This window comes from Lissotriton helveticus, chromosome 12 (genome assembly GCF_964261635.1).
Source record: "Lissotriton helveticus chromosome 12, aLisHel1.1, whole genome shotgun sequence".
In the NCBI taxonomy this organism is placed as follows: domain Eukaryota; kingdom Metazoa; phylum Chordata; class Amphibia; order Caudata; family Salamandridae; genus Lissotriton; species Lissotriton helveticus.
The window spans coordinates 567,766,208-567,786,609 of record NC_136073.1 but is presented as its reverse complement, the minus strand read 5'-3'; the positions used below and the strand labels follow the sequence as shown (position 1 = coordinate 567,786,609).

The following is a 20,402-nucleotide window of genomic DNA, read 5'->3' as shown; positions in this document are numbered from 1 at the left end:
GCAGGAGCTTGAGCTACTGCCCACTTTCTAGCAAGTGTATATTTTTTATGAATTGGAATATGATTTGAGAAGGCAGGCATAATTATTTCTTCGCCATGAGGGCACTCCCTGACAAACTCGGGTGGCTAGTCTCGTTCAGCTAGAAGGATGTCATAGCCCTGGGAGAGATTATCCCAAAAGAGTCCCCTTATTTTTCTAGTCTTATCCCCCTCTATACGTAATGTTATTTCATATATTTTGTGAGGTTTGCTAACTCTGGTGTCTGCAGTTTCCACTTGAATATATTCATTTGTGTCCACTGTCTCCAGATGATTCATAAGGACTTTGCGAGCTATGCTCACTTCTGCTGCGCTGTCTAGCATTGTCTGAGCCCATTCTCCGTTTTTCAGCTGTGTCCTCAGTATTCTCGGCATCTTTGACTACTTTAATACTGGCTACCTTCTTTTTTGGAAATTGTAACTTTTTATTTGGATGAGCAGGTTCCTTGTCTTTGGACTTGACGTGCTCTTCCCTGTGTTCTGATCGTCCTCTTCTTTCTGATTTCTGCGAGGAAGTCTGAAAAGATTGAGAGGGACGTGTATCATTATCTTGATATCTATCAGGTTTCTTTATATTATCCCTATTTCTAAGGTTGTATTTTTTCCCAGAGGGCTCACTTTGGGGAGACCTGCGTCCTTGGTTCGGAGATCTTTCTCTCCGCCGAGGAGACCTTCCTCTGGACTGGAATCTTTTTTCTTTAGGATTGGATTGTTTGTTTCCATCCCAGCTCTTTTTTTGAGTGTTTAAATTATTTTTAATAAATATCTTTTCAGGACTTTTAATCAGTTGGGGTTTTACCGGTATTCCACCCAGACTATCTCTTCCTAGTTCTTCATAGGATTTCTCTATTATTCTGGCAATTTCAGTTGGTTGGTCTGCTATATCTGTCTCTTTTAACCTTTGGCGGATCGCCACGTTTGCTGCTTCTCCCTTTATGTTGGCTAATAATATAGCCGAGACCTGCTTGAAGTCTTTCAGAAATTTCATACCAAGAGTTAAAGCGGGTTCTGGACCATATTCATCTTGAATTTGTTTTAGCACATCTGGTATTACTGACATGGATGGTACACCATGTGTTTTTGTGTATATGGAAGCAAAGACTGTACCCCAAGTGTCACAGTCCTCCACGTGTGGTGCGATTCCCATTGGAAGACAGATAGTCAGAATCCTGTGTTTATCTACAGGGGTGGTGTCTGGAAACACCGCCTCTATTTGAGTGATTTTTTTGTGCTAGCCAGAAAGGTATTTGTTCCCGTTTTGCGGGTACTTTACCTAGACAGGACTGTATGTTCTGTGGTGTAATTTTATTTGTGTTACCCTGATGAGGGGTCAGCTGTGGAATTTTACTTGCTGGTTGGATTGTTGAAGTCCGCATTACATATTGGACTAATTGTCTATGTATTTTGATTAGTTGTTTTAGCTGTATTAAAAGCTCTGCTGCAGACATTTCTTCAATGTCTGGATGTGGTGTATATCCGGCTAGGACCGGCCACGTTGCTCCCGGTCTACCTAGTGGACCGAGCCTGGTGATGTGATTATTATGTTTTAGGGCGCCATTAAACAAGAGCAGGTGCTCTTGGAATTTGAGTGGTACTTCCACCTCCTCGAAAGGAGTGTAGGTATCCGGTGGTTCCTCTATTTTATAATAGTGGAACTCTTTTGTTACAGCGTTTGCTGCTGGAAAGTTCATCCATGAATAGAATACCTCTGTCTGCCGATATTCGTGTGCCTCAATTACGAATATGACTGTACCACCTCTCGATGTCAGTCCATTTTCTATAAGTATTAAAGTTATAGATTTTCTTATGTTGACCGGGATGAGTTTTATATCCGGGTCATTTTGTAGCAGAGTATTATCAGCTGCTAGGAGTTCAGCTGCTAGTCTAACTGTCTCCCTTTCATCATCACTGTCTACCATTTTACCGACAGGAAGGTTATTATGTTTGTTTGCAGATCAGGTTTCTATGGAAACAAAGATTAGATGCACAATATTTTGGAACAGTGTATCCTTCAACGTTGACTAAACCAAGAACCATACATAGGAGTCTCCTCCTGCGAGGTTTGGCGGATATGACCTTTCACCCACTCCAGACGTCTTTGGAGTATTATGGGAAAAAAGGGGTTCTGTGTGAAAAAGCACGACTGAGTTACTCTAATGTCTTGCGTTAGTTTTATCGCCTATCCAAACGGTTGGGCGCCATGTAGTGTAGTTCCTATTATCCCAATAGGCTCTGCGCATTGGAATAATACCTTCAGTAGTATAGACCCAGGACGGAGGTTAACTAGGTCTTCTACTGACGATATTAGACTTAAAGTTTTGGGTTTGCCAGCTAGCTCAGAGTTCACTAGAAACTTTCTCGAATAGGCAAGGAGGAGTTTAACCTCCCTGGATAGACAAGAAGGGATTTAGTTTCTGACAACCATAGAACATGACAACTTTGCTCTCCCCTAATCAAGAGTGTATCTCTAGAGTCGTGTGAAAACAAAAGACAACTTATTTTACTCAGTCAGTTCAGTGCATTCTTAGTTTCACCAGATTGTAGAGAAAAGGAAGAGACGGGCGTGTTCAATAAAAGATGTTATTTATTGATCGGTCTCTTTTCTCGTACAAGAGAAATGAATCGATATTATTGCGATACTTATGGTTAAGTAAAGTGCATACAATAAAAGCAGGAGTATAAAATAATACTGCAGAAGCATTGATATGGTTTCTAAGCCATATGATATTTAAAATCGATAAAATAGATATATACATATATACATTGACTAATCGTACTCAACTGGTGCTTCTAACCACGCCTACCCCAATGTACCTGACCTAAGCCTAATACGTGGGCGGGAGTAGATAAGTAGCAGTTTAAGTTAAGTTTGTTTTGCCAAGTGACTGACTCAAGAATTCTCTGTAAGGGGTTGTTCAGTTCTGTACCTGAGATCTAGAATGGTTGAGGGCTGGTATCTCTCGTCTCTGGTCTTGATATTCCAGCTGCCTGCGAGGGCCGCTTGGAAGCGCCGGAGCTGGATTTCTCGGCAGGAGAAAAGCAGCGTCTCGTTCTCAGCGCGTCAGGAAGGCGGGGCAGCGCGTGTGGGCTTCGCTCTCTGCTGGGCTCCTCAGCACGTCTCGCTGCTCCGATCTCGTCACCACCGCGTGTGTTTGCTTAAGGCAATGTCGGTAATATTTATACCTGTAAGGTGTCGAGATTGACGTAAGGATGGACATAGATACGTCAATAATGATGTCATACGGACTGGTCGTTAGCACATTCTTTACTGAAGTTCTCGGTGAAATCAAAACAATGGCCGCAGGGTTTTTCCCAGGTTGTCATAGGTTTGATTTGTTTTGAGAGCTCCGTATGCCTTATCAGGGGCTGGAGGAATAGTGCTTGCCTAATTAGATGGCAAGTGTTATGACCTAATCAGATAACGCGTTCCTGTGCCGTGGTGTGGCTTAATCAGATAACGTTTTTTTGCACCGTGGGATGGCTGCTAGTTAATTATTAACCAGAACAGGGTCAGGAATAGCGGGATCGATACAGAACCTATAGGAATACATCACACCACAGTATGTGATAGAAGGAACCTTACCCCCACACCCATGCGCGCACAGGGAAGACTGGCACCCACCCCAAGTGTAATAGGGTACGGGGGTAGTATACCCGGTGCAAAATTTTGAGCTGCACCAGCCGGAACCAAACATGAAACGCAATTTCCCGAGGGCTCTGCAGGGCGTCCTGCCAGTCGTCATCCTCCAGTGGACCCAAATCCCTCACCCAAGTCGCCCCAGTGACACTAAAGGATCAGGCATGTTGTTTATAAGCTTACGGTAGGTCGTAGATGTGGGCTTCTCAAGGATGGGATCGAGGAGTAAACGATCCTCCATGGGGAAGTATTCCAGAACGGAGGCGCCCCCTCGAATATATGAGCGTACAGCGTGTATGAGGCACAAGTAGTGATAGCGCTGCGATTCCTGCAGATCATATTCTTTTTTCAGATATTCAAATGAGCGAGGGGCGGCCCCTCTCCACACATCCCTCAAGTATTTAATTCCGATGAGTTGCCAACCCCTAAAGCCCTCCAAGCGAGAAACCTCTCTCAGCTACTCCCCAATCCACAAGGGGGTCCTACCCGTCAGGGATCCCATCCACCCCAGAAATCTATTTGCCTCCCTCCAGCACAGAATCACTACTCCAGTATGTGAGGGCCAATCCACAAGTGTCCTGCGGGTGTATAACAAGGATTTGCTGTTCCCGCCCGGCATCACAAACCGATCTACTCTATAGACCGGCTCCGACCTATCTGCATACACCCAGTCGTTCACCACCTGCAGCTGGGACGCCCAATAATATAATTGCACGTCCGGAAGGGCCAGCCCTCCATCGTACACCCCCTTGTAAGTTTACTCAGCGCTATCCGAGGGTTGCCACCATCCCAAATTAGCGTCCACGCCGCCTGTGATATTCTTTTAAAAATCCCTGGCGGGATGGGGTACGGCGTGTTCTGCAAAATATACAGGAGGCGAGGTAACGCCAACATCTTAAACATTGCGGCACGTCCCATTAGGGAAAGAGGCAGCGTGCACCAATGACCTACGTCAGTGAGAAGGCTTGTCAACTGGGGCTCCAGGTTTCTAGATAAGAACTCCGCTTTATCTCTGGTAATGAACACCCCCAGGTATCTGAAGCCATCCACTGCCAGCACCGCAGAGCACCTAGTCGGTATCTGCGGAGGAGGGCCAGAGAGGGGAAAGATAACCGATTTTGCCAAATTGATTTCATATTCCGAATAGCTACCAAAGAGCTCAAAGAGGTGAAGTGCCTGCGCCATCGACTGGTAGGGCCTAGCCAGATTTAGCACAATGTCATCAGTGTAAAGGCTAATGCGCTCCTCCCAGTCATCATTCAGTGCCAGGCCCCAGAACGACCTGTCCCTCCTGATCCAGTGAGCCAGCAGCTCCAGCACCACGGCGAACAAGAGGGGGGACAGGGGGCATCCCTGCCTCGTGCCCCATTAGAGTGCGAAAGCTCTGGACACCGATCCATTAATCCGTACGCGCACCCGTGGCTGCTCATACAGGAGGCGCACCCAACTGCAGAAAATCAGACCGAAGCCAAGTCTCTGCAGGACCATGAATAGGTATGGCCATTCAATGCTGTCGAACGCCATTGATGCGTCCGGCGCCATCAATGCTGTCTGTGTGTCCCCCACACCCTCCGTCATATACAGCACGCCATATAGGCGATGCAAATTATGCCTAGTACTCCTGTGCGGCATGAAACCCGACTGGTCGACATGTCCTAGATCAGGCAGGACCGGGAGCAATCTGTCTGCCAAGACCTTGGCCAACACCTTTGCCTCAGCGTTTAAGAGCGAGATCGGTCGATAGGAGGAGCAACAATCGTCCGGTTTGCCGTCCTTGTGGATGACCACGATCGTGGCCTCTCTCTGGTCGGGCGTTAACGTACCCACCTGGCGTGCTTCTAAGTACATCTGGAGGAGAGGGCCTGAGATGACGTTCGCCTGTCTCTTGAAAATCTGAATCGGGAGCCCGTTAGGACCCTGTGCCTTCCCGGACTGCAGGGAGTTGAGCGTCGCCCCTAATTCCTCACCAGTCAAGGCCGTCTCCAGACTATAACTCTGCGACTGGGACAGAGTGGGATGCGCAAAATCACGGAGGAATTCTTCACAGTCCTGCTCCGTCCTTGTACATACCGGGGTGTATACCTCTTCGAAGTACGACGCAAACACCTCCGCAATGTCTGTACTGGTGGACACTAGGGAGCCCGACTTATCCCGCACCGCCGCCACCCAGGAGCGCTCCCTATCTCTGCGTTCCAGCCAAGCCAGGAGCTTCAGGGCTTTATCTCCAACATCATAGATACGGTGTTGCGTGGCCAGGGAATATGCCCTCGCCTCACCCTCCGCTAGGGCCCTGAGCTCTTTCTGTTTGAGTGCCAGAGCATGACAACTGTCTATCGAGGATGCAACGTCCGCCCTACTTTCAAGATCCGAGATCTCACCTTCAAGCCTACTAATCTGTATGGATTCCTCCTTCTTTTTGGCCCTGATCAAGGCCTGTGCTTGCCCTCTCAAGACGGTCTTGTACGCCTCCCAGAGCGTGATATGTGATGCTACTGAGCCCTGATTTTCTTCAAAATAGAGCTGAGAGCCCTCCCTGAGTTTGTCTCCTAGTTTATCATCCCGCAGGTGCCACGGATCTATCTGTGGGAACACCGCCCTGTTGACAACTGGCCCCCTCAAAAGAAAGCTCACCAGGGAGAGGTCAGAGAGACCCCTGGCCATAATATGGGGATCCAAAAAGTCGCCCAAATGGTCAGTGAGTGGGGGCCAGCAGGTGATCAAATCTAGAGAAGGACCCATGCCTGGCCGAGTAGAACATATACTGTCTCGAAGAGGGGTGATGAGCCTGCCATAAGTCGCTCAGGCCCAAGGCCTCCAGAAATCCCTGCAGTCCCTGCTCACCCTTAAATCCCTGTCCCCCACCCAATCTGTGATACCTTATTCTTAAGGTGTGTAATCATCCTTGCGCTGATAGGGACTCTCACTGTAGGTACCTATCCCCAACCTGGTAAGACAAAAAATAGAGACCTTATTTTATGTATGTATTATTGTATGATTAACTCACCCACTCACATACCTTCCTAGGCCCACACACCCACATGCACAACTGCGACGTCTCCTTAAAAGATCTCTGCTAAAGAGCCTTCTCGCGGGGAGCAACGACCGATGATGAAGCACAACACTTGCAAGAATGTGTGAGGGCACTATATCCAAAAGATGGGATTCCCCATCACTATTTTTAGATCCAACCTATCGTGAGTCTGACCACTTGGCACTTTTTCCTCTTACAAACCATAATTTGGTCCCCACTTCTCTGAGACTTGAGGAACAATTCTTTTTGTGTGATGATCCATTTTAGTTAGCCATGTGTTAACCAAGTGCTTCTTCTGTCATCACTGTTGCTTGCCTTTCTATTTCACTTGAGTCATCAACTGTAGTTAACTCCTTCAGTACTGAGCCAGGGCACTGTGTATGCTTAGAAAGGCCTATAGCTGCTAGACTGCACCTTGCTTAGACTGTAACTGTCAGGTTGTTTTAACTGATGTAAGCAGTAATGTTTCTCCTCCAACTTTGCTGACCAAGACATATTTGTATGCCCATGTTAGTCAATAACTATTCCTGTATGTGCCTGTACCTCCTCTTTGAGTCTCCGTGCTTACTAAGTGGTAAATAAGGTATAAAAGACCCTTGGTTTCCGAATTCAGGGGACTACCTCATACAGTGCCCAAGGGTGTTGTATCGATGTAGTCCCACTCATGAGAGGTTAATAAACGTATTTCTTTGATATTACAGCTTCCGCGCCAAATTTCTTCTTTGTTGGTTTACGAACCAGTGGACAGATAAGGGTGAACCCCTGCACCAGTGGGCCCCTAAAAAGCTAATTCCCACAAATTGGAACCAAACCTGTGTGGCTCATTGGAGACGCGGCCATCCCAGGGAGTGGTCTTGACGGAAGACAGGAATCTACTGAGGAGGTACACTGCACGAGGAGACCCTTTGTCTTTGCAGACCAACGTGTTTTCCGGTTTTCCCGAATTGACCCTCTAGGTGTTGGCCGGTCCCGACTGACATCTCCCTTGGTGTAAATGTTTTCAGCGACCATTAGGTCAACCCAGAGCTTGGCAGGTGGAGGTTGGAGACCTTGGTTTGGTAAAGTCGCTTAAGCGACTCTCTTGTTTTGGATTTGCTTGGCCAAGATTCTGGTTTTGTTTGATTTGATTATTGCAATAAACAAAGGCAAGTAATGAGGAGATATTTCGTCTCTAATTTTGATATATTTGGGATAAGTACTATATTTCGGATAAGTACTACTTTAGTTATAATATTATATTTACTGTAATATTTTTGGCATGCCTGCTCCTAGCACGCTTCGTAGAATGTGTTGCTGTCTTGGAGGTGCAACAAGGATCTAGAAAATAGTCAGCCGGCTTCCCTAGGGGGGGGGACACTTAATATTATATTAAAAATTGTATATCTTCCATAATGTATAGTACACTGTGGAAGGGATATACGAGAAAAAGGCCTTATGATATTTGTAACATGGAACAGTCTTTGGGTTGTTTACTTGTCTTGGTGCTGTCTCTGGACTGCTTTTGAGAGCTCTTCTGTTTGTAAATATGATTTAAAATTTGTTTGGTTTGAGTACAGTCTGTGAGCTGCCTCTTGTTTTTGTCCTAGTGTTGATTTGTGGTTTGATTGTTGTAAGAGTGTCTATGAGGATTGTTGACTGACACCGGTGGTGATGCTTGTGAAGTACTTGCTTGAGTGAGTAGCGACTGTGCTCTTTGTGTAAGAATGGCTTACCTCAGCAAGCTGTGTTTTGTGTTTTGAGTGCGTGGTCCCCTTCTTGAAAATGTCTGGAATGAGCTCAATTTGGTTTGTTGTCGTCATATGTACTGCAGATGCCATTGGAAGAATTACACTTTAAAATTCAAAGAATGAATTATATAACATATGTTAAGTAGCTGCACACTACTATTAAAAGTAAATCAGTAACAAAGTATAGGTGTGTGAACATTCAATTATTATATTGCCGCAATGGTAAATAAATTGATTTAAAACTTGAAGCAAAATTGCCTAGCACTCCATATAAAAGAGAAAATGTTACCTCACAACAAATAAAGCGCTTTGAGACTTTTGGGTAAAGTAAGAGTTCTATAATGATACAACTAACTTTACCTAGAAAAAGGAACTCAATAGGAAAAAGTAGGCCTCACAGAGAAAAACGAATTTGTGTGTTTTATATAACTAGGACTTAAGAAAATTAAATATACATCCCCAATATATTGTTAGTACTGCCTATCAGCTGTGCAAAATGTTACAGCACTATCCTTAGATGCATCATATTAAATATTAAAAGGCATTCACATTATATGAGTAACTGGTTGCTGCTAAAATAAAAGCGCCCTTCTTTTACCACACTGCCAACGATAGATTTTGACTGGCTTGAAATGCCTGGTTTTTAACTAAGTCTCATTCCCAGCACCAGAAAGAGAGCTTTTAACAGCTGCTCAAGTTGTCTGTCCGAAGGAAGCTGTCTGTCAGGGCAGAGGTCATAAAACACAGCTGAAAAAATAACACAGGCTTTGCCCAGGCACAAGCTAAATAAATGCTGTCGCAACTAGGTTTTAAGTTAGTATAAAATGGAATGAAAGCACGTGCATTAAAGACTACTAATTTTTAAAGTTACAAATACAGCTTCATTATTGTAGATGAAAGAGAAAGGATAAAAGTAAGGACTTTCTTTTTTGTAGATTTCCTAAAAAGCACATCTGTGGTTCTGATGGTAAATAATTACTGCTTTTTAAAAGCAGCACACAGGCACAGAGCAGGGATGCCTTCTTATGAGGAGAGTTACTTTGAGTTGTGATGGCCACATGGGGATAGCTTTGCTCAGACAGGGGACAATAGGTTTAAGGGTCAGAGGCCAAGTTCTGTATTTAGAATTGACCAGCACTACTGAAAGCAAAATGTCCACGCAGGGAGTTTTGGAGCATTTCTTTTTATTTGAGGTTAGCCACTGTGACAGTGTAGCCCTTGTAGTAATAATACAAATAAATAAATAAACAGGGCTGTATTTGCTTGAATGGGGAACATATTCCTTTTCATAGAAAAATAGAAATTTTGGTCTACAGCAAATAACACATGTCAAGCAAAGCACACTTCAGTGCCACTTGTTCTAAATAGGAAAATATAGATATAATACCTGCTTGTAATGTTAAAGAGTAGTTTAACAAATTAATTCCTTTGTATTAATTAAATTTCCTGATTCTAACATTGTAGGATAAAACACTACAAGTAATGTAAACTTTGCTGTAATGATGTCTGAGGCTATAATGTGCCTCGGAAAATTACGGTCAAATTAATTCTCAATTCATGTTAATAATATTTAGGATATCTTCATTAGTAATCTAACTACATTTAAGAAATGGAAGCATTTACTTAGTTGTTTCAATGAACTTATGTCCTTGATTGAGCCTTCCTAGAACAAGATTGGACACCACGGATCTGTTTTAGGTAACTTTAGCTAAAGGAAGTATTGGACATGGCCTCTTTGGTGTGGTTTCTCCTAGTTATCTATCTCCTACAAGTCTTTCCGTGCCCTGCTGCCAAAAGGGGTGTGTATTGTCGACAGGAGGCCACCTGCTTAGGTTACCTACTGTCGAAAGGGGGTAGGAGACTAGCTCCTGGGCAAATTAAGGGTAAGCACAATTAAGTAACACATCACCAGTGCAGATCTGATTGGCTATTAAATAATACTGTTTTCACAAATTGTTAGAATTAACAAAATGAATAAATAAATACGTCATGTAACTGCCCATCCTGTCTGTAAACTGATGAAATTATGAAAGAATGGGTAGAATAGACTGATGTTCCCTTATTTGACCTTTAAGGGAAATTATATGTTAGTGGTTTTTGTTCCAAATTCCCAAGTGGCAACATCATTATTGTTGATGTTATTACAGCACTACATAAGTTGCGAAGGCATCACTAGTCCCTCATTACTTAGTCTATATAATGGAGCTGACAACCTTTGCTAGAGCTGGTGAATAGGTTTCTCTCCTGAATATGATATTATATGGCTCAGATCGTGAAAAGTATGATACATATGGTTTACAATGCTGGGAAAGAAGCTTAATGCCCTTAGCACACATTTTTAAGAACAAAATGTTCTTTTGCTTGTTTTCTTGTCTGCCACAAACAAGTTCTGCTGGAAAATTCATGCACCTACTAGGTTATGTTTAATTTTTCAGTTATTTCTGTAATGTGGATCTCTGTTACATTCACAGTTTTAGAGTTTCCCACTACACATATGAGAGCATGGTCATAAAGGGCAAAACATGGTTGCTCTTATGCAAGGAAAATAATGTTAGAGCTGTCTGCAGTTTTGCACAATAGTGAAGGTTCACAAAGTAGAAGCTGTATTGGGATGACTTATAAGTCCAAGTTTGTTAAAAGAATAGTTGTTATGAAATTCCTTTTCTTTGAGGTTCTTCAGAAAAATAATATAGGGGCATTTCTGAAATAGAATATCCTCTTTTGATTATTTGTATGTTGTGTCTAAAGATTTCTGTTCTGTTCACTAACAGATATCTGCTGCCTTACAACCATTGCCAGATGGGTTAGGACATCAGATCCAGCCTGAGGATTCAGCGCAAGTCCAGCTTGGAGCCGAGGAAAAGGGAACCAGCACAGGCGTTGCTGGCAACTATAATAGTGGTGAAGGTGAAAGACGGGGTCACAAATCAGGTCGGCGAGCGGATTCCTTGCTTTGTTCCTCTTTTCCTGATGTCCAGCTGAGAGGCACAGACCGACAAGGATGGCAAGGAGGTTTTTGCTTGAGGTGACCCCCTCTGAAACAAGGGTTGCTTCAGATACTTCAGCATCAGGCATCTGAGTCCCGGTCCCCAAGTGAAAGCAAGTCTGCACCTTTGTTTGTTGATCAAGAGGTGCCTGGGCATACTAGGTACAATCTACGGCCCGACAAAAGAGCAGGGCGCCAGCAGAGCAACACAGGAGTTAGGGAAGGACTTGAGTTCAGGGTACAGGTGCTGTGCCTCTGGTGCCTGTTAGATTAGAGTGAAGAATACTGGTTCACTGCCTGAGACACTGGACAGGATTGTTGAGGGTATTTGTCCTGGAAGGTGATTGCCCTATCCTGAAAGAAAGACTTTTCCCTCAGCCTGGGCCGTAATTGTTTTTCCTGGGTTGTAAGTTGTGCAGCTCCACCGTGGGAGAAGTGAACATTTGATGAACAATAAGAGCCTGCTTGTGAGGCTCAGATAGACACAGGGAGAAGACTCCCCTCTGGCTGGTTGTACAGTGGCTTCAATTTCCCAAGTACTTTTTAGCAATGTACCCCTTTGGTCGTCCCATTTTGGAGGAGGAACAGCCCTTTGCGGCTCGTTGTCCTAATTCCCATGGCCCCGTTTGGTCCTCCTTGTCCCCTAAAACAAAGATTGTTTTTGTGACAATATGTGTATTTGCTTTAATATTTGCATTTGGAATACTGTTTTTTCTGCAAGAAAAATACTTTGTGCACACTTTGATAAATACTACTCCAGTCCCCTCGAACATATCATTGGTACTCTAGCCCTCATAAAGAAGAACACCGGAAGGTCTATATTTTTTAATTTATTTTTTATTTAGACATTACATCAGACATGTGTTGTTGGCTATTTTGAAACTGAATAAGATAGTCACTGAAATACATCGGATCCCTGAAACTTGGAATTGGATTGGGTGGTTTTGGCATTTACTTTCTGCTTGGGAGAGGAAAATGTGGACAGTTCTGTTTGTGATAATAGACATTATTTTCTCCTGCTATCGGCGTGTTCATTATGGCCCAATGCTCTTTTCCCTTTGTGCTCCTACCTATGCCTTATATATACCCGCTTAACAAAACGTTTAGAATGTAAATGCTCACCTAGCAAAGGATCAGGATATTAATGAATTTATGAGGATAGATGTGCAGGATAACTTCCATGCTCCTATTAATTCATAGCGGATGTCTTCAGCTAATGCTAAAAGGGCTATCTGTGGAAATCGCAGAAATTACTCTTAGCATAAGCTGCAGCCATTTTGTTTGTGGCATCCATTTTAGTTAGCCATGTGCTTCTTCCGTCTTCACTGTTGCTTGCCTTTCTATTTCACGTGAGTCATCGACTGTAGTTAACTCCTTCAGTACTGAGCCAGAGCACTGTGTATGCTCAGAAAGGCCTGTGGCTGCTAGAATTCCCTGTCTTAGACTGTAACTGTCAGGCTGTTTCAACTGATGTAAGCAGTAATGTTTTCCCTCCCACTTTGCTGACCAAGACATATTTGTATGCCCATGTTAGTCAATAACTATTCCTGTATATACCTGTACCTCCTCTTTGAGTCTCCATGCTTACTTAGCGGTAAATAGGGTATAAAAGACCCTTAGTTTCTATATTCAGGGGGACTACCTCATACAGTGCCCGAGGGTGTTGTATTGATGTAGTCCCACTCATAAGAGGTTAATAAACGTATTTCTTTGATATTACAGCTACCATGCCTCTCTTCTTTGTTGGTTTAAGAACCAGTGGACAGATAATGGTGAGCCCCTGCACCGGTGGGCCCCTAAAAAGGGTAATTTCCACATATATAGTGAAGAGACACAGGGCATCTCTGAGGCAGGGGCCTATCTGGAATCAAGCAGGTTTACCCGCCTCCCTGAGGCACAGGCCGAGCAATTAGAGGACCCCATTCACCTGGATGAGGTCATAGCAGCCATTTCTTGTCTAAAGCTGGATAAATCCCTGGGGCCGGACGGCTACCCTGCCCTTTTTTATAAAACATACTGTAGGGAATTGGCACCTGTCCTGACATGCCTTTTTAATTTCTTCCTAGATAGCGGGGCAGTCACGGACTCTATGTCCAAATCTGCGATTTCAGTTATACTTAAGCCTCATAAAGATCCTATGCTTTGGCTCTTACCACCCTATCTGCCTGCTCAACATCAATGCGAAGCTCTTCGCAGGCGTTCTGGCGGCGCGGTTGAGTCCACTCATGGCGGGTCTGATTGACCCGGATCAGCCGGGGACAATACGAAGCACCTTCTGCATCTCATGGACAGTGTACATCATTCTCATAAGGAGGCCGTGCCTCTGTCTATGGATGTGGAAAAAGCGTTCGACAGAGTACGCTGGGGGTACTTGTTTGACAAACTGCTAAGCCTTGGGTTTGGAACTCGCTTTATCCAATGGGTTCAATGCATTTACCATACACCTCGGGCCTTTGTTAGGGTGAATGGAGTGTCCTCAGCCCCCTTTGCGATCGCTCGGGGCATGAGGCAGGGGTGTCCTCTTTCACCCCTCCCATTCCCTTTATATATGGACCATCTCGCTCAAAGAATACGAGATCATCCAGATGTCCGGGGTCTCTGTTTCAGAGGCAATACCCATAAGGTGAGCCTCTATGCGGATGATGTTATATTATCTCTTGCGGAGTCCCTCACGTCTCTACCTGCGCTGATAGGAGAACTGGAGTCTTTTGGGCGTACTTCAGGCTTTAAGGTTAATCTTACTAAATCTCATGTGCTCTACTTGTCTTCACCCCAGGCCCATGTAGACCAATTGCAGCAGAGCCTTCCTTTGACCTGGACTAGCGATCCAGTGCCCTATTTAGGTATTCTCCTTGCCCCTTCACTTTCTCGCACACTGGAGCTGAATTATTCGACTCTGGTGGATCAGACTAAGAAAGCACTGAATGGTTGGTCTAAACTTAATTAGGCATGGTTTGGGCGCATAGCTGCGGTAAAGATGACGATACTGCAGAGGATTTTATATCTATTTCAGATTCTGACCCTGGTCCCCCCACCCAGAGCGATGCAAGCTTTACAGCTAGCCATCAACAAATGTATCTGGGGTAGCAAGAAGGCACTTATATCGGTTTCACAACTGGCTCAACCCAAAAGTGAGGGTGGAGTGAACTTGCCATTTGTCCACAGATATCTTTAGGCCGCCCACCTTTGATATGTACTAGAGTGGAACCGCCCCCTTTCCGAAAAGGACTGGACCTTCATGGATCAGGCAGTCGCAGGAGCAAATGTTTGGAGGGAGATCTGGCTTCGGCGCAAAGAGTGTGCGTGGGGCCTATATTCCTCTCCAGTAACTGTGGCACCAATGAAAGTGTGGGATTCAGTGGCACTCATGAGGGACCTTACAACTTTCCCCTCCCCTATGACTCCGATGATCAATAACTCTGACTTTCCTCCAGGTTGTAAATCCGAGTGCGCTCAGCGTTGGAGAGAGGCGGAATGTAAACGCTTGGGTTATCTATTTGACCTGGACGGCATCATCCCCTTCGAGCAGTTGCACCAAGATTACAACTTCACACAGATGAGTTCAATTACCTACAATTGTGCCATTGGGCTACCTCAACGGCATATCTATCACGTCTCTCGAATACTCACACCTTTCGAAAAACTGGTAATAAGCAAGAACGATGATAAGCACTTGACATCGGAACTGTACATCCTACTTGCACCAAGCCCGAGAGGGAGTCGCTCGAAAGGCCACTTGTGATGGGAGGTGGAATTGGGGTGGGCCCTCACTGACAAAGAATGGGATAACATTTATTACAGAGCTTACCATACTGCCTTCAATACTGCTGGAACCGAGTCTGCGTTTAAAGTAGCATCCTATTGGTACCTCATGCCCGCCCGTATTAACCAATGGGACAAAAACCATACAAAGCAATGTTGGCGGGGCTGTGGCTTGACCGGTTCCTTAGTACATCTTCTTTGGCACTGTCCGAGACTAGAACGATTTTGGGAGCAGGTGTTAAACGACATAGATGCGGCCTTCGAGACTGAGATCCCCGTTTCCCGGCTTGCGCTCTACTGGGACTTTCGAACCCTATAACGTTGCCATTGCGGTCACTGCACAGCAGACAGATGGCTTTAGCGTTACTCGCAGCTCGCCAGGCGATCTTAGCCCACTGGGGTACTGCTACAGACCCAGACCACACGGCCTGGTTACATAGATTATGGTCGACCCTAGCTATGGAACGCCTTTCCCTACTGCAAGATCATAGGGTGAAAAGTATGCAGACATTTGGGCCCCCTTCAATGCCCTATTATCCAAAGAATTTCGAGAAGTTACTTGCACCAAACTCTTACAAATTATCCAGCTGATCCCTAGGACTATTTCGGAATAATGGGGAGACACGGGTGTAACCGCTATGGCTGGGACAGGACACCTTTAAACATCTGTTGAAGCACGGCGTGGGCCTCCCTTTTTTCTTCTTTCCTTTCTTTGGGTGGGAGGATGGGGAAGGGGGGTTTCTGTTTCCTATATGTCCTTTTGTTTGATATACATATTTTTTCTTAGTTGCTGTTCTCTTTTCCTTCACATCAGACATGTTCATAAGCATTGCCAGCCTTCGGGTTGCAGGCACTGAAGCTGTGTATATAAGTATATCCGATGCAATGTTTCCCAGCAGCCGGCCCATGAGGTTGTAGGCACATGGCTGAATATGTAAGTTGGTCTGCTTTAAAAAACAAATAAAAAGATTTGTTCCATAAAACTCGTAATGGTTTAGTGATACCACTTACGATAATTGCAGTACTCCATGAAATTGGTTATTCTGAGCTCAATAGTGACAAAGGGATTCATCATGGACTTCTTTGGCTAGCTGGGTCTATATAAACAAATCCGAGCAGAAAGTGTAAATATTGCATCAGTGTACCTTGCCAATAGGTAGGCACCAGGCTCAACAGGCACAGACAAACAGCCCAAGACCATTGCAATGCTACAGATAAATAATTTATTTTGGTACAGTCCATGTGCTTTTTTGCTCCAAGAGTAATCCCCCAATGTGGTTAGGCTTCTTTGGTTCTCATTTGGCTGACATCATTTTAGCGGCACACCATAAGGAAAATCTGCTGTGTGTGTACGCATAAGAACATTCAGCATATTTATACCTGGTCCACAGATGATGTATATGAATTAATGGAAAAACAATAATTGAGAGAACACATTGGAGGAAACCAAATCATGAAAAAGTCAATTTTAAGGAAAAACTATTTTAAGGAAATACAAAAAAATCTAAAATTAAAGGAAACATTCTAAAGGAAAAGATAAGTCCAAGGAAAAATCAAAAAATTTATTAAACTTGGGTGGATTTTAGGGGTACTGGTAGGTTTTTGGGGTTAGGGATGGGTGAGGTTTAGGGGAGAAGAGGGTCTCTTAAGGGACAGGGATGGGCAAAGGTCTCAAGTACAAAAAGGTTTTTAGGGTTCAGGGATGGATGGAGTTCAGGCATGGTGATGGTTTTTATGTTTGAGTGAGGAGAAGAGTTTAGTGGTTGTGAAAAGTGTTTAGCGTTCATGAATGGGTAGAATTTAGTGGTGGTGAGGTGTTTTTAGGGATAAGGGATGGGTGGGGTTCATGGGCAAAACGAGTTTTAGTGTTTAAGAATAGGTGGAGTTTGGGGTGATGAGGTGTTTTGAAGGGTTCAGGGAAGGGAGGAATTTAGATGAAGAAAGGAGTTTGTATGGTTCTAACATGGGTAGAAGTTAGGGGTGGTGAGGGTTTTTAGGGGTCAGGGATGTGTGGTGTTTAGGGGTAGTAAGGGCTTTTTAGGGTTCAGGGAGGGGTAGAGTTTAGGGGTAATGAGGGGTTTTACGTGTTTAGGGATGGATGGAGTTTAGGGGAAGTGGGGCTTTCTAGGGCTCAGGGGTGGGTGAAAAGGGTGAGGTTTAGGGGTAGTGAGGTTTTATGGTTCATGTACGGGTGGAATTAGGGATAGAAAGGGCTTTTAGGGTTCAGGGATGCGTGGAGTTTGATGGTCAGAGATGAGTGGACCTGTGGTGTTTATGCTGTTTACACTTCCACGTGTATATGTTATTTCTTATTTCCCTGCTTTACTGGACATTTGTGGAATTCTCGTTTTCACCTGAGCTTTTACTATATGTATTGTTATACTTGGAATGTTTGAGGGAAGGCTTGGAACTCCACTATGTCAGTTGGAGTTTCCCCCTTGAACCCTCTATACATATATACTTATCTCTGTATAATTTACCAATAAATGAATCTTTAAATCACAAGAAGACTCTTGGATATACTTCACAAATTTGGCGACAAGCTTGGGATACATACCCGTCTCAGACCTCACCCTGCATGCTGATCATTTTTTTTTCTTCACCCTTCAACCCTACATCAGCTTCATTATCAACAGACAGGCATCCGCCTCAACTCAAGGTCAACCTCATTTTCCAAAGACAGGCTCCCGCCTCGAACTAAGGTACTGTGAACTTCTTTAAGTTCTCTTACTGAGGGCTCAAGGATCCGTTTTCCCTAGGGGCCCATTTCACACGTCTTGGAGCCTCCTACATAAAAAAAAATGTTGGTACATTTTTCTCTGTAGCCCTAAAGTAGTATCAACTCTCCATTTCTACCTATTCACATCATTACAACCTTCACATGCTTTTCATTTGTACAAACATTTTGCCTCACCAAGCCCACAGGTTACAGTGCTTACGCTGCCTGCATTTTTTGATTGTCGTCTCAAGCATTCTGCTTGAGCACCACAGCGTGCTGTCAAGGTTACCTGTTACCCTGGCCTGCTTTCTGCTTGAGCATTCCGCTTGTACCATCTTCGATGGAGCCAACTGCTTGCATCTGCCTCTAGTGTACGGAGTTTACAGCACCCTTGAAGCCTTTACTACGCCCGCGCTCCACTGGTGACGCTTCCATGTCGCTGCACATCCTCTTCATTTCTACAAAGGACTGACACTCATTCCTGTGTCAAGAAAGTCGTCTGGAAGACTCCTTTTCCTTCACATTCTGCCACAGCTCCTCTTATGGTGTGTCCTGGTACTACACCCATCGGTTACAACGCCTCTGCTACTCATCTTACTCCTCATATTAACAGCGATTAACAAACTTCTGCAGTGTCCTCCACGTCTCGTGTTAACAACAATTAACACACTTCTGCAGTGCGCTCTACTCCTCGTGTTAACTGTGATTAACGCAATTCTGCAATTTGCTTTGGTCCTCATGTTAACATCAAATAACACGCTTTACAATCATTTCAACCATAAAATCTGGATTGTGCATAATTTTTTTTGCGTTTTCTACAACTTATTATTCAGTAGTGTTCATTTTTGCTGTAATTTTTTTCTTCACTCCGTTTCCTTTCTTCTTGCTCTTTTCTCTCCTCTGTTCTTTCATCATGCAATCAGTTACACCTCCTACTCTTTTTTTACAGGAACCTGGAGAACCACCTATTAAGTGGCGCCTTTGGTATAGATCTTTCGATGCATACTTAGGAGCTATTGATGGTTTGGAGTTTAAACCTGACAAAAAATGCAGTCTGTTATATTATTATTTGGGCATCGAAGTCCATAATGTTTTTGATCATTGTCTGCTTATTTAGGTGGAGAAGTGGTGATCTCGACAAATTTCAATTGGCTGTTAAAAAATTGTCTATATATTTTGAAGGAAAAGTCAACCTTGTAGTCGATAGACATACTTTTTTTACTCGAGTTCAAGGTCCAAATGACTCTATTGATACATATTTTTTGTCAAAAAGAGGGAGGAGAGGTGATCATTTGATCAATGGACACTAATTACCACTCAGATTGGTGGAAGGTCCAGTCACAGCGTGTGCCCGTATCTGAGAATACAACAAAAAAGAAGTTGCCGGACTGTTCCTATGTGTGACTAAGGGAAGATCTAACTGGCGTGACCAAAGGTGTAAGAGTAACACCCTAGGGCATCCATTTTGTTGGATGGATTTGCCTCACACACCCAGAAGGGTGTCATGCTTCATCATCGGCGGTTGCTCCTCGTCGGGGAGGCGGTGCAATCCCCGACGGGCTCACCTCAAAGAGGGGCTCTTTGGCGGAGATCTTTTTCCAACAGCCTTATGGTGAGGTGTGGGTGTGTGGGCAGGATGGTGTGTGGTAGTGAAAAGGGATGTTAAAATGTAGCTAAGGGTACCGGAATTAACTTTATTCTGGGGGTCCCCTGGCTGCAATTAAAAACAGGGGGCTAGCTCACTAGGTGTCAACGAGTAAGGTCAGGTGACCCTAGATGGGGCTAGGGGTGAAGATGGTCGACATGTTTCTCGCACTGGGTAATAGTTACCCGCGATTCATCAGGACCTATAAAAAGGTGAACAACAACATGCTGGTGTCATGTGTGAAGTGGTGTGTGTATTACCTCTGTGGGATTTGTCCTATGCCTAAACATAGGGAAGAGATAAACAACAAGGGTTAAAAACAGTTTGCAATATGCAGACAGGTCACGTCATGGAAAGGAACTGTGAGCAGTGTGGCATGCTGTTGGTGTACATATGCTTAAAGCAACAGTCATAGCATGCCTTAGAGGTTGTATGTGCATATTGAGTAAGGTGGGGCACACACAACGCTCACTGAGCTGGGGAAGTGGATAGTTGTGGGGTTGTGGTGGTAAAAAGGTTAAAAATTATATTTAAAATATACAACAGCTATCCAGGCTCCAGTGTGCACCTGGGTTCATACCTTGTGCAGGCATTATCAGGAAGTAGAGTGAGAGACACCATTGGTAAAATCAGGTGGTTAAGTGAACACTTACTCACACACACTCGCTCTAAAGTAGCCACAGGTATAACAGGCACATATCACCAACTCACCTCTAAGTTAAGGACTAACAGCCACCAGAGGGGTCGGCGGGATTAGACATCAAGGATGAGTCCCTGGGTTACAACTAAGGCAGAAGATAAACAGACCGCCAACCGGTTATTAGCAGGTAGGTAATGTCTAAAACAACAAGGGACTC

At 44.4% G+C, this 20,402-nt stretch overlaps 1 long non-coding RNA gene across 1 annotated transcript in view; it reads right to left on the bottom strand.

Annotated features, from left to right (window-relative positions):
• The window catches only part of LOC144798464 (uncharacterized), a 42,797-nt gene extending 23,610 nt beyond the window's left edge, over positions 1–19,187 (bottom strand). The window contains exon 1 of the long non-coding RNA XR_013603543.1: positions 18,190–19,187. This is a non-coding gene — a long non-coding RNA (uncharacterized LOC144798464). The remainder of the gene's footprint in view (positions 1–18,189) is intronic.
• Between the last annotated feature and the right edge of the window lie 1,215 nt (positions 19,188–20,402).